The sequence below is a fragment of the Oncorhynchus tshawytscha genome, linkage group LG33, assembly GCF_018296145.1.
Source record: "Oncorhynchus tshawytscha isolate Ot180627B linkage group LG33, Otsh_v2.0, whole genome shotgun sequence".
Classification (NCBI taxonomy): domain Eukaryota; kingdom Metazoa; phylum Chordata; class Actinopteri; order Salmoniformes; family Salmonidae; genus Oncorhynchus; species Oncorhynchus tshawytscha.
In genome coordinates this window covers 23,931,164-23,943,248 of record NC_056461.1, presented here as the reverse complement: position 1 = coordinate 23,943,248, position 12,085 = coordinate 23,931,164, and the positions used below count along the sequence as shown (strand labels likewise).

At 43.0% G+C, this 12,085-nt stretch overlaps 1 protein-coding gene across 1 annotated transcript in view; it reads left to right on the top strand.

The window, feature by feature from the left end:
- Nucleotides 1-12,085, top strand: part of LOC112231008 (astrotactin-2-like) — a 500,130-nt gene that overhangs the window by 89,442 nt on the left and 398,603 nt on the right. The window lies entirely within an intron of this gene.

The following is a 12,085-nucleotide window of genomic DNA, read 5'->3' as shown; positions in this document are numbered from 1 at the left end:
GGCTGCTGCCAGCTGTACCAGCCTCGAGATTCAGATAATGAGCTTCCTCTTACTCATGATGAAGAACAAATAAGGGAATTAAATACAGGTTGTGAAAATCGGCGACATGAGGGCCAAAAGGTAAATGTTTTGTTATTCAATGAAGAAACAGTAGAGTTGGATCAGGGGTCTGTGGCCATTAGCTGTGCTTCCTCACAGCTTCTCTCATTAGCCTCTCTTAACTTTTCCAGTTATTTGGAAAGATTTGATTTAGGGGAAAGTGTGCATGACACATGCATAAATGACGTCTTTAGGGAAATGGTCAAATGGATGTGTACCTTTTGAATTGGTATTCAGTATCGAAATATGGTCGGGAGGGCTGTGTTTTCCATTGCTCTGTTTTAAGTGCTCATTGGCATATTTAAACCCATTGCCTATCAATTCCAGGAAACCTCTCCAGCATTACGAAGAACTTCCCTTCTGCTGTTATGCTGGTCAACCAGGACCAGTCACACTAAGAGCCCCTAGCTTGATCAGTCCTGACTCAGACCCCCGTCATGACCTTCTATGCCCCTGACTCCCCCCCTGTCTGGCCTTGCTACATTAGCGTGTCTGGTCCGAGACCGTCTGGTCGTAGGGGGTACATTAGCATGCGCCGGGCACTCGTCGGCTCCCCTTACATAAGCGTTTACAGCAGCTCCGCTCCCTGCATGGCTAATGTTGTGTCTGTTCCAGCAGCCTTGCCTGGAGGGCTTTATGTGACACCACTGATTCGAGCTCTCATCCTCAACGTCGAGTGATCAAACACTTGCGTTGAAGGTACCACACATAAAGTATAATGGTGGTCCGCGAAGCTTTGGTTTTTCGCTGCTTTTTGGGTGGTTATCCTAGAGCGTTTGCTGACAGGTTTTAGGATAACTCACACTGGCCTATAGTTATAAAGCCAGAATGAGCCCATTGGAAATCAACCCACTAATAGTTATAAAGCCAGAATGAGCCCATTGGAAATCAACCCACTAATAGTTATAAAGCCAGAATGAGCCCATTGAAAATCAACCCACTAATAGATATAAAGCCAGAATGAGCCCATTGAAAATCAACCCACTAATAGATATAAAGCCAGAATGAGCCCATTGAAAATCAACCCACTAATAGTTATGAAGCCAGAATGAGCCCATTGGAAATCAACCCACTAATAGTTATAAAGCCAGAATGAGCCCATTGAAAATCAACCCACTAATAGTTATAAAGCCAGAATGAGCCCATTGGAAATCAACCCACTACTGTGTTATTAACATGTAATAATAGCTTCGGAAGCGCCTTGGTTGTCTTAGCATAGGGACTGAGAAGAGGATGGCTTGCTTTGCACTCTCTTGTCATTACCATTGATCCATGCCGTTTACCAATAATTGGGCATTATGCTAACCCAGTTGCTCTGGTGGCCTGCGTACTTATTGTGCAAAGGCTGTGGGAGATAATTGCCAAACCTTGCAGAGCAGCTAGTGCCAAGCTTACAATTCGGGCTCTCAAACAGAGAAGGAAATGGAAAAGAGAGGAAACAAAGGCATACTGTAGAATGTTATCCTCCTGCATCCTATCTGCCAGAGCCATTCATGCACAAGTCAGAATTAAATGGAATCGATAGTGATGAAGCAGTCTCTGACAGATCCTTTTACATTCCCCATCAGAGCCAGAGAAGGAAGTGTGGCGCGTGGAATTATTAACACCTAGTGCTAACCACTTTGCCGCCACAAAAGAGTCACAGTGGCTGTTTGATCAGGCTTGCGAGATGTACTTCGCCACGCATTAAACAAAACCACCCGGCAACCGAGAGAGAGAGAGAGAGAGAGAGGCAATTTCCCTGCCTCACTGGAACCCCCATTCCCCCCAGAACAGAATCCATCCATGTTTTAGGAATCTCAAGCTAAGACATATGAGGATAGGGGGACTAGGCGCAGAGTGTGTGCGTCTGTTTCTGGCACAGTAAGGATGGGAATGAAATACAATACTCTGCAATACTATTGTCAAGTTTCAAAGAGAAAAAAAAAACAGATTTATTGTCAGCCTTAGTAGTGGTAAGGTGGATATTTCTTACATAAATGACGACACGTTTGGGTTCACTTGGAGGACAAGTAGTATTTTAACTCAATGGGACACAATAACGGCTGGCAGCTACCGAGCCTTTCATATGCCATGTAACGGAACATAATCTTCCCATTCTCTCAGATCTTGGCGTGAGTGGTGGGTGTACATGTCTTGCAAAGCAGAAAGCAGAAATAGAAAATTCAGCCATTCGTAAACCATAAATATAGATATGTGTGAAATGCTACATAAATCATAAAGATAGATATGTGTGGAATGCTACATAAACCATAAAGATAGATACAGTATGTGTGAAATGCTACCTTTTAGACAAGCACTAAAGACAATGAATAATCTATCGTTTAGAACCATGAACCTATTCATTTTCACACCACTGCATCCATTACTAGATTCATTCATTCCCATTCCGTTTGCGGTGTAAAGGTATAGGAATAGTATCCTTATCATCACTCTCCTGCCAGATATGCATAGAGGGGCAGTGCACGCTACACGCTAGGAGCCACCACTTTATAATTAACAAGTCAGTGGTTATGGATGGTCAGAGAGTGGAGGGTCACTGAGGCACACAGAGCACACAGGTCCCTACACACACAGTGTCCGCCCGTAATTGCGGCTCTACCGGAATCAAATTAATTTCCTAGGCTGGTACAAGCTGACATAATGTAGCTACTCTGGGCACAGACACATTTAATTATAGCATTTAACTCAGAGTGAGTTACATTTTAATTGTTCCCTGTTTAATTGTTCTGGCCACCTTTCGGTTCCTTTCATTTGACAAATGTGCATGTTATAGAGCCATGAATACAGTATCAATTCTAATTAAAACACACACAGTACCCAGCAGCTGAAGGAGACCGGGGTGGGAAGTTCTAGAAGGAAAAGTTATTAGGAAAGTGATTTACTCAGAGGAGATAATTGTACTTCAGACCTATGCCTAAAGTTTATCTTCATCATCTCACTGAATGAATATGCATACAGTATCTCTTGTTCACAGTCTCTGACTTCCGGTATGGCTATAACTGTGCGAATCAATCAAATTAGATGGTTCTTTCATTCAACTTTTGTCATTTAATGACTTGTTAGCAACCAAATTTGTATTGTAGATGAATGGGATTAAGATGGCCATTTTAGGGTTTGTCTTTTAATCAGGAGCATGAAGGCAACAGTATCAGTCATTGGAAGTTGGAATGGTATCAATACTGCAGCCAATGCCAAGTTGTTGTGTGCCATTGGTCAGAGTGAGAGCCAATGGTGAGAGCCAATGGTGGCAAGCTCAAGCTCTGCAGTCAATAAAGGCATCGTTCGCTTCCACACTTTTGTTTACACTCTGATAGTGTTTGATTACAAGCTTTGCTTGGACCTTGACAGGAACAGATGACAGGACAGTGAGAACGAAATGACTTGTTGCGGAATAGGGAGAGAGGAGAGCTAGCACATGGAGTCAGCCACTGAAGGAGACATTTAAATGACACTATGCCAAATAATGTAGTTCACTTTGGCAGTGCCTTCCGTTCCCACAGCACAATATTGACAGTGCTCGCTCGCAGCCAAAGCAGGGATATTTTGGGGTCACAGTCAGAATTGCAATGTCTATTCCTATTCTCTCTAACGTCTCTCTTGGACAGATTCAAATGACACTGCTTGGTAAGAAACTACTATCTCTCTCTCTCTCTCTCTCTCTCTCTCTCTCTCTCACTCTCTCTCTCTCTGTGTGTCTCTCTCTCTCTCTGTGTGTCTCTCTCTCTCTATGTGTCTCTCTCTCTCGCTTTCCTCACTTTAAATAATGTTGTATATTGAGAGCAAAGGGAAAGGAATAAATATCTCCCTGACATCATTACAGGGAAATACAGCGGTGGTATTTCAGCGGACACCGTGATAGGCTAATGTTAGTGAATTTATCAAATGTCAAGCCTGTATAAGCCTATGAGACGATTAGATTCGGTTGGTGATTTACTCAGTGCTGGGAGGGAAGGAAGGGTTGATCACAATTCCAAAGACAAATGGGCGTTCCTAACAACAAGACACACATCACGCCATGTCAGCAGCATTGCCTCTACAGCCGTTTAAACAAGCATTTCTCTACACCCCCAATAACATCTGCTAAATATGTGTATGTGACCAATACAATTTGATTAGATTTGATCAATATATTTTTGCTCTCCAGGGGACATTTATAAGCATATATCACTCTCATTCTGTGATAAATAGCAAAATATAAACATGAAATGCCATGCTCACGTATACTGTACAACATAAATGCCAATAGCATTATCAAAAAGGGGCAATGGAAACTTGCTATTTACAGTATATTTCCCCTTGGATATATACAACTTCTGTAGAGTGACTTATTCAGTGCTTCATAGATCATTGGGTACAATACCATACCGAAGAGGGTAGATTTCACAAGCTTTGAAGATTTCTATAGGTAGTTTGTTTTCTTGAACAGGGCATTTTAGTGTATGTGGTTACAGAGTACTATTCACATGCTTAAAAGCTGCAAAAACTTTAACTGAAACACAAGTACGATTTTTGCACGACAGCCAAAATCTGAATCTGAATATATCTCCCTTTTTAATGTTCAAAGTAAAAATAAAGCAGTAGACATTCTGCTGAAATGTAAAAAGCAGTGTCACTTTTCTAACTAACCCACATGAATGTATCATCATTCCCCATGCTGCCTTTCAGTGGTGATCAATGTTTAAAACTTTGCCAGTCTATTTTTTTATGCTAGCGCTGCGACACGGCAAAGTGTGTTCCTCTGTCTTTCCACTGTGCTGAGCAGCTAGGTTGTCTCCGTGTCTCCGATTCCAATGGCTGGAGACATTTTGACAGTGTCACTATGCCATGAGAGAGAAAGCGAGAGATTCTTTCAGAAAGCACTTTCATTACCTGGTTAAAGCATACTGCCCAGACGAAGTAAGGAAATAAGAAATAAGACATCTGGTATTTCCTCCTTTGTAAGATAAGCCATTTTCCATTGCTCATGCTCAAAGCTCACATTTGTCATTGGTCTGATGACTTAGTTCAAATAGAGCGCAAACAGAATATTATATTTTAAACCAATATTATGAAATCTGGTAATTTAGGTCATGGGAGGTAGCAGTTACTTTGAACAACCTTCCATGAGAAGTGCTCTGTTTTGTAGGTTATCTTTTTCTGAAGCAGGAAGCATAATCAAAGCAGTGTCAAACAGTATCATCAGAGCTGTATCCTTTTCATATGCATATATGAGGCCACAGATACCAGTGGGACAGGTGTAACTGCCTAATTACCCGTAATTAGCCTGCAATGAGGACACGAGGAGCTGCCTGCCTCCAGTCAGTGCTCTCTCTCTCTACCCAGCAAGCAGCACCATATGTGGGGAGGACAGGAGGTCCTGCAGGGCCTAGTGCTCTGGGTACCAGGTAATAATGGTACCAGTACCAGGGGCTCTCTGTTAGAAGGAGGGCCTGGCAGGGTTCCCATGCACTGTGCCTCCACTGCATTCCCTGTCCAAGCTCAAAGCAGGGCCTCCAACACATGTACAGGTTCTGTGGAGCCAATTCAAGGGCTGTTGCTGTGGTGATGTTAGTTCAACTACTGCTCCAGGGCTGTACTCTGTGTTCTCACAAGTACAGGGGATACAGAGAGAAGAAGGTGACTTTCAATGGCATTGAAACCAGTATAAAGCTAGCTACTCACTGTTAGCCATAAATAGTCGCAGCACTGTACATTCAAAGCTAGGACTACCTGGTAGCATCTACTTGTTAACCTCATCAGAAGTAATGTACGCAGGGGATGTAAAAGGGTGTATTCTGTCTCGCTTTAACGAGGCATTTCAATATGAAGTCACGCATCTAGGTTTTAAAAAAGCACACATTCCAATTTTTGGGGCTGCAAACTTTGTTGAAGCCTTTCACTTTGTATTCTCAATTGAAATCCAGAGTTTTTCCCACCCTGAGTTATTAACTTTGCACAAGGCTTAAGGTGCTTTTAGAAAACAGCCCCCTGTGGCCCACGGTGTTATTTTTAATTGACCTCCTTTAATGCACAACACATGATTTTCCTCCCTCTCTGCATGCCTCTTCCTGTACTCCCCAAGGAGGGCGTGTGTGGATATCTAAAGTAAAGAGCTTATATATTAGACATATCTATGGGGCAAATTAATATTTTACTGGATCATTGTGGGGGATGAAATATTCATGTATGACTTAAGCAGGAGGGAATTTGATGCACCACTTTAATATCCACTATTATCAGATACACAAGACATCGGACAGACACGAAAATGACGTTTTTCCTTTATAATACATCTGTTGTAGACCGTCGGATCCCATGCTGCCTAGAATTGAAACCTTTGGTGTTTCATTACTAGTCATTCCCTCACACAGATATTGTACGAGTACTGAGCATACGCCTATATAACAGCACTGTGTTGTTTTAAGAGACACTTATAGAAGGACTACATGGGAGATGTACCATGTTTATTATAGGAGTGGATTTACAATGGGAAGGCTGTGGTTATGGAGGAGGTAGCTTTACGTGTCCCTTAGGGGGGGGTAGGAGCAGACTGCTTTAAGTCTCAGTGAACATGCAAGCATTGGACCCCCACAGGCTTATGGCTGCCGCCTGCATAAATGAACCGGGGGAATCAATAGTGAGAGAGAGAGAGAGAGAGAGAGAGAGAGAGAAACACAGCGGGGTGCTCCAGTGAAGCGTAGGCTGTAGGATATATGGATGGAGGGAAGAAATTGAAGAGGGGCTCCTCCCATTAGGGCACAAGTAGTGTCATCTGACAGCCCCGGACCAGCCCACTCAGACCTAATGTCATGGCACTTGCTCTGCAAAGAATTACCCTTCCTTCCATCATAGTTCATGAAAACAAAGATAGAAAAACAAGTTAATTCCAATGCTAACTAATGAATGGTTTACAATCAAGGCTATACTCATGGCTGTATGGGCAATATACCACGGTTAAAGGCTGTTCAATAGCACGACACAACGCGGAGTGCCTGGATACTATAACGGATGTCATCTGGAGATAGAGAGGAGGATCAAGGTGCAGCATGGTAAGTGTTCATGTCTTTTTAATAAACAAACTGAACACTGGAACAAAACAATAAATGATGTGAACAAAACGAAACAGTACCGTGTGGCCCAAACACTCACACGGAAACAAACACCCACACACCAAAAGTGAAACCCAGGCTACCTAAGTATGATTCTCAATCAGGGACAACAATCGACAGCTGCCTCTGATTGAGAACCAAACTAGGCCGAATTCAAAAACCAACATAGAAAAACAAACATAGACTGCCCATCCCAACTCACGCCCTGACCATACTAAAACACAGACAAAAACAAAGGAACTAAGGTCAGAAAGTGACAGATACAACCCTTAGCCATGGTATATTGGCCATATACCACAACCCCTGAGGTGCCTTATTTCTATTATAAACTGGTTACCAACGTAATTAAAATAATTTAAATAAATGTTTTGTCATACCCGTGGTACAGTATATCAGTGTTCTGGGCTCTAACCACCCGGTTTATAATGTGCATTTGGGTATTGCATCACATTTTAGAACAACTTCAAATGTCTTATATCTGCCTTTCCTGTTATTGGCTCCTACTGTGTGCATGATGAACACAGAGGGGTCAGCAAAATGCTCATTGTTTTGTCTGGAAAGCCCATTGTTTTGGTGCAATATGCTGAGACAGGTGCACCTGCTTTGGTAATGCCTCAGAGCACTTTGATTGATTCTCTCTCTTTCTCTTTCTTTCTTTCTTTCTTTCTTTCTTTCTTTCTTTCTTTCTTTTTCTCTCTCTCTCTCTCTCTCTCTCTCTCTCTCTCTCCCCTTTATCTCACACAGTTCTCATTTCCAATTCAGAACCTTATTCATTGCCGAGGCTTGACAGTTTTAGATATGAAGCCTTCCTGCACTGCAGCTCACATCAACAGTATATGAAGGGTGTGTGTGTGTGTGTGTGTGTGTGTGTGTGTGTGTGTGTGTGTGTGTGTGTGTGTGTGTGTGTGTGTGTGTGTGTGTGTGTGTGTGTGCGTGTGCGCGTGTGTGTGTAACTCAATCACAGCACGTTATGGGACTCATTCAGCAGTTTTTACCTGATTAAGTACAATAATTAATAATGATATTGATTAAGGACAATACCATTGGCAATTGATGTTGAATGTTCAAATTATATTCCTAAAACTTGATGCTATCTCTGACATTGATAAATAGCCCAATGTCAAAACGGTTTTAAAGTGTCCAAATCATATATATATTGAAAACCTAACCATAAAATGTACTATCTACATATACATGTGCAACAATAGTAATCATATTACTTGTAGTTTTTACATGCACCAAAAACCCTGGGGGATTCTCTGTTGAAACTACCACAACTCAAAAACCACATACACACTAGGTAAACTTTTTCAGGACCCTGTCTTTCAAAGATAATTCGTAAAAATCCAAATAACTTCACAGATCTTCATTGTAAAGGGTTTAAACACTGTTTCCAATGCTTGTTCAACGACACATAAACAAGGAATGAACATGCATCTGTGGAACTGTCATTAAGACACTAACAGCTTACAGACGGTAGGCAATTAAGGTCACAGTTATGAAAATGTAGGACACTAAAGAGGCCTTTCTACTGACTCTGAGAAACACCAAAAGAAAGCTGCCAAGGGTCCCTGCTCATCTGCGTGAACGTGCCTTAGGCATGCTGCAAGGAGGCATGAGGACCGCAGATGTGGCTAGGGCAAATAATTGCATTGTCCGTACTGTGAGACGCCTAAGACAGCGCTACAGGGAGACAGGATGGACAGCTGACCGTTCTCGCAGTGGCAGACCACGTGTAACGACGCCTTCACAGGGTCGGTACCTCCGAACATTACACCTGCAGGACAGGTACAGCATGGCAACAACAACTGCCCGAGTTACACCAGGAACGCACAATACCTCTGTCTGTCCGCAATAGACTAGGCTGGAGAGAGAGGCTGGACTGAGGGCTTGGTGGCCTGTTGTAAGGCAGGTCCTCACCATACATCACCGGCAACAATGTCGCCTATGGGCACAAACCCACCATCGCTGGACCAGACAGGACTGGCAAAAAGTGCTCTTCACTGACAAGTCGTGGTTTTGTCTCACCAGGGGTGATGGTTGGATTCGCATGTATTGTCTAAGGAATGAGCGTTACACCGAGGTCTGTACTCTGGAGCAGGATCGATTTTGAGGTGGAGGGTCCGTCATGGTCTGGGGCGGTGTGTCACAGCATCATCGGACTGAGCTTGTTGTCATTGCAGGCAATCTCAACGCTGTGTGTTACAGGGAAGACATCCTCCTCCCTCATGTGGTACCCTTCCTGCAGGCTCATCCTGACATGACCCTCCAGCATGACAATGCCACCAGCCATACTGCTCGTTCTGTGCTTGATTTCCTGCAAGACAGGAATATCAGTGTTCTGCCATGGCCAGCGAAGAGCCCAGATCTCAATCCCATTGAGCATGTCTGGAACCTGTTGGATTGGAGGGTGAGGGCTAGGGCCATTCCCCACAGAAATGTCCGGGAACTTGCAGGTGCCTTGGTGGAAGAGTGGGGTAACACCTCACAGCAAGAACTGGCAAATCTGGTGCAGTCCATGAGGAGGAGATGCACTGCAGTACTTAATGCAGCTGGTGGCCACACCAGATACCGACTGTTACTTTTGATTTAGACCCCCCTTTGTTCAGGGACACATTATTCAATTTCTGTTAGTCACATGTCTGTGGAACTTGTTCAGTTTATGTCTCAGTTGTTGAATCTTGTTATGTTCATACCAGTATTTACACATGTTAAGTTTGCTTAAAATAAACGCAGTTGACAGTGATAGGACGTTCCTTTTTTTGCCGGGTTCATATCACTGGTTAGAGGACAACCTGCAAAACACAGTCAGCTAGATTTTGGAATGTTGCAATTTGATTGGGTGTCACCAAAGTGAAAAGAGAAACGTTTTGTCACTGCTATCGACATCACGTTGAAATAAATTGTGCGAGATTGAGGAGATTTTTTTTGTAGAAGACAGCTAGCTACATTTTGAAGTGTTGCATTTTGATTCAATTGGGTTGCCAATGCAGTAAGTGTAATGCAACAGTTTTTTTGTTAATCACTTCCAATGATATCACGCTGAAAACGATAGAACAGGAGGCAAACGTCTGGGGTGTAGTGATGTTTAAACTAACACGAGTCAAAGGCCACATGGAAACTTGGAATAACCTATACATGCATATGATAGTTTGACTGGCAAGTGTGTGTATTGGTGTGTGGCCAGTAACTTTTATAGAGAATCCACCCCAAACTATCCGTGCCATTTGAGAAGCAAAATGATAGCTGCTTTCTAAATCCTGCGATCCCCAGTGCGTGTGAAGAAATCTACAGTACAACACCAAAGATGTTTATCTGTTTTAAGCAATTTACCTCGTGTCATCATGTTTACTATAAACTTTTATACTAACAATTTGATGTACAAACGATGTATAATTCCCTCCAGTTTGATGTGGTCAAAACGTCAGCTTGTGTAATGTACTATATAGCATGATAAACATGAATTAGATATGGCAAAATAATTCAATATCTTAATGTAGGATGACAGTTAATGAAGCAATAATCACATATATTATTCACGCTAGTTTAACCATTAGAGATGCTCCTAAGCACAATTTAACCTAGGTCCTCTAGACTAGAGCATCCGTAGGGTCTGTGCACCAGGCTGAATGTTTGATGTCCCCACTTTTGCAACGAGGAAGGCTACATGCAGTAGGCCGATGTGGTGGCTGGAGACTGTAGGGATTGATACTGTAGGGATATTTTGTGGCTCAGCTTCTTTCTTCTGAACCTAGGCTTGTGAGCACAGTGTTGGTTCCAAGTTCCACTCAGCCCAGTCTGGCATTGAATGAGTAGCTCCTTGTGTGATCGTCTGGCTGGCAAGTCTTAAAGGCTCTGTGGAAGATCTAAGATGCATGGATTGCTTCTTCCACTCACTCCTGCAAACGCATGCACGCACGCACACACACACACACACACACACACACACACCACTGCTGTTGCTGCTACCACCACCACTGAGAAGAGTGCCATTGTGGTGCAGCTGGATTTATGGTCAAAACTAAATTAGTTTCCACAATGCTTTTCATCTCACATAAAGTAGTATTCATTGCCATACCATTGTGCCATTGTACCATTGCTGCTTTGTCTTGGGAAAACCTTGGTCCTGGTCTGACTGTTTTTCTCTCTCCACGCTTCTCTCTCTCTCTCCATTACACTCCTTCTGCCTCACCGCTCACCTTTACTCTGTCTGTTCCGTTGCCTGGGTAACGGTTACCGATGGAGACCAGGAGTTCAGGAATATATAGACAGGGACTGGTGCTCGAGGGAGAGGAGAGCTTACTATAACGCTGCATGGGAATCACACACTGACAGGGTGAAATTAGCTGTGATTTGATTTGTAGAGTGGCCCAGCTATGCTGGTAACAGTGTGTGTGCACACATTCATGAGTGTGTTTGGAGCACAGCACTGTCCTAAAGTTAATCTAAGGAAGCTGCAGCTTTCAGTGGTGCTGACAAATTACTTTATAGCATATCACTTCCAACTGATACAGAAATTAATCTGATCGAATCAGAGATCGAAACATACTGCTATTCATGACTTGGTGACTATTTTCTGTATTTGGTATATAAACATCCAACATTGCTGATGTTAAATCATGGGTATTAATATGGAGTTGGTCCCCGCTTTGCTGCTATAACAGCCTCCACTCTTCTGGGAAGTTATTCCACTAGATGTTGGAACATTGCTGCGTGGACTTGCTTCCATTCAGCCACAAGAGCATTAGTGAGGTCAGGAACTGATGTTGGATTATAAGCCTGGCTCGTAGTTGGTGTTCCAATTCCTGCCAAATGTGTTTGATGGGGTTGAGGTCAGGGCTCTGTGCAGACCAGTCAAGGTCTTCCACACCGATCTTGAAAAAACATTTCTGTAT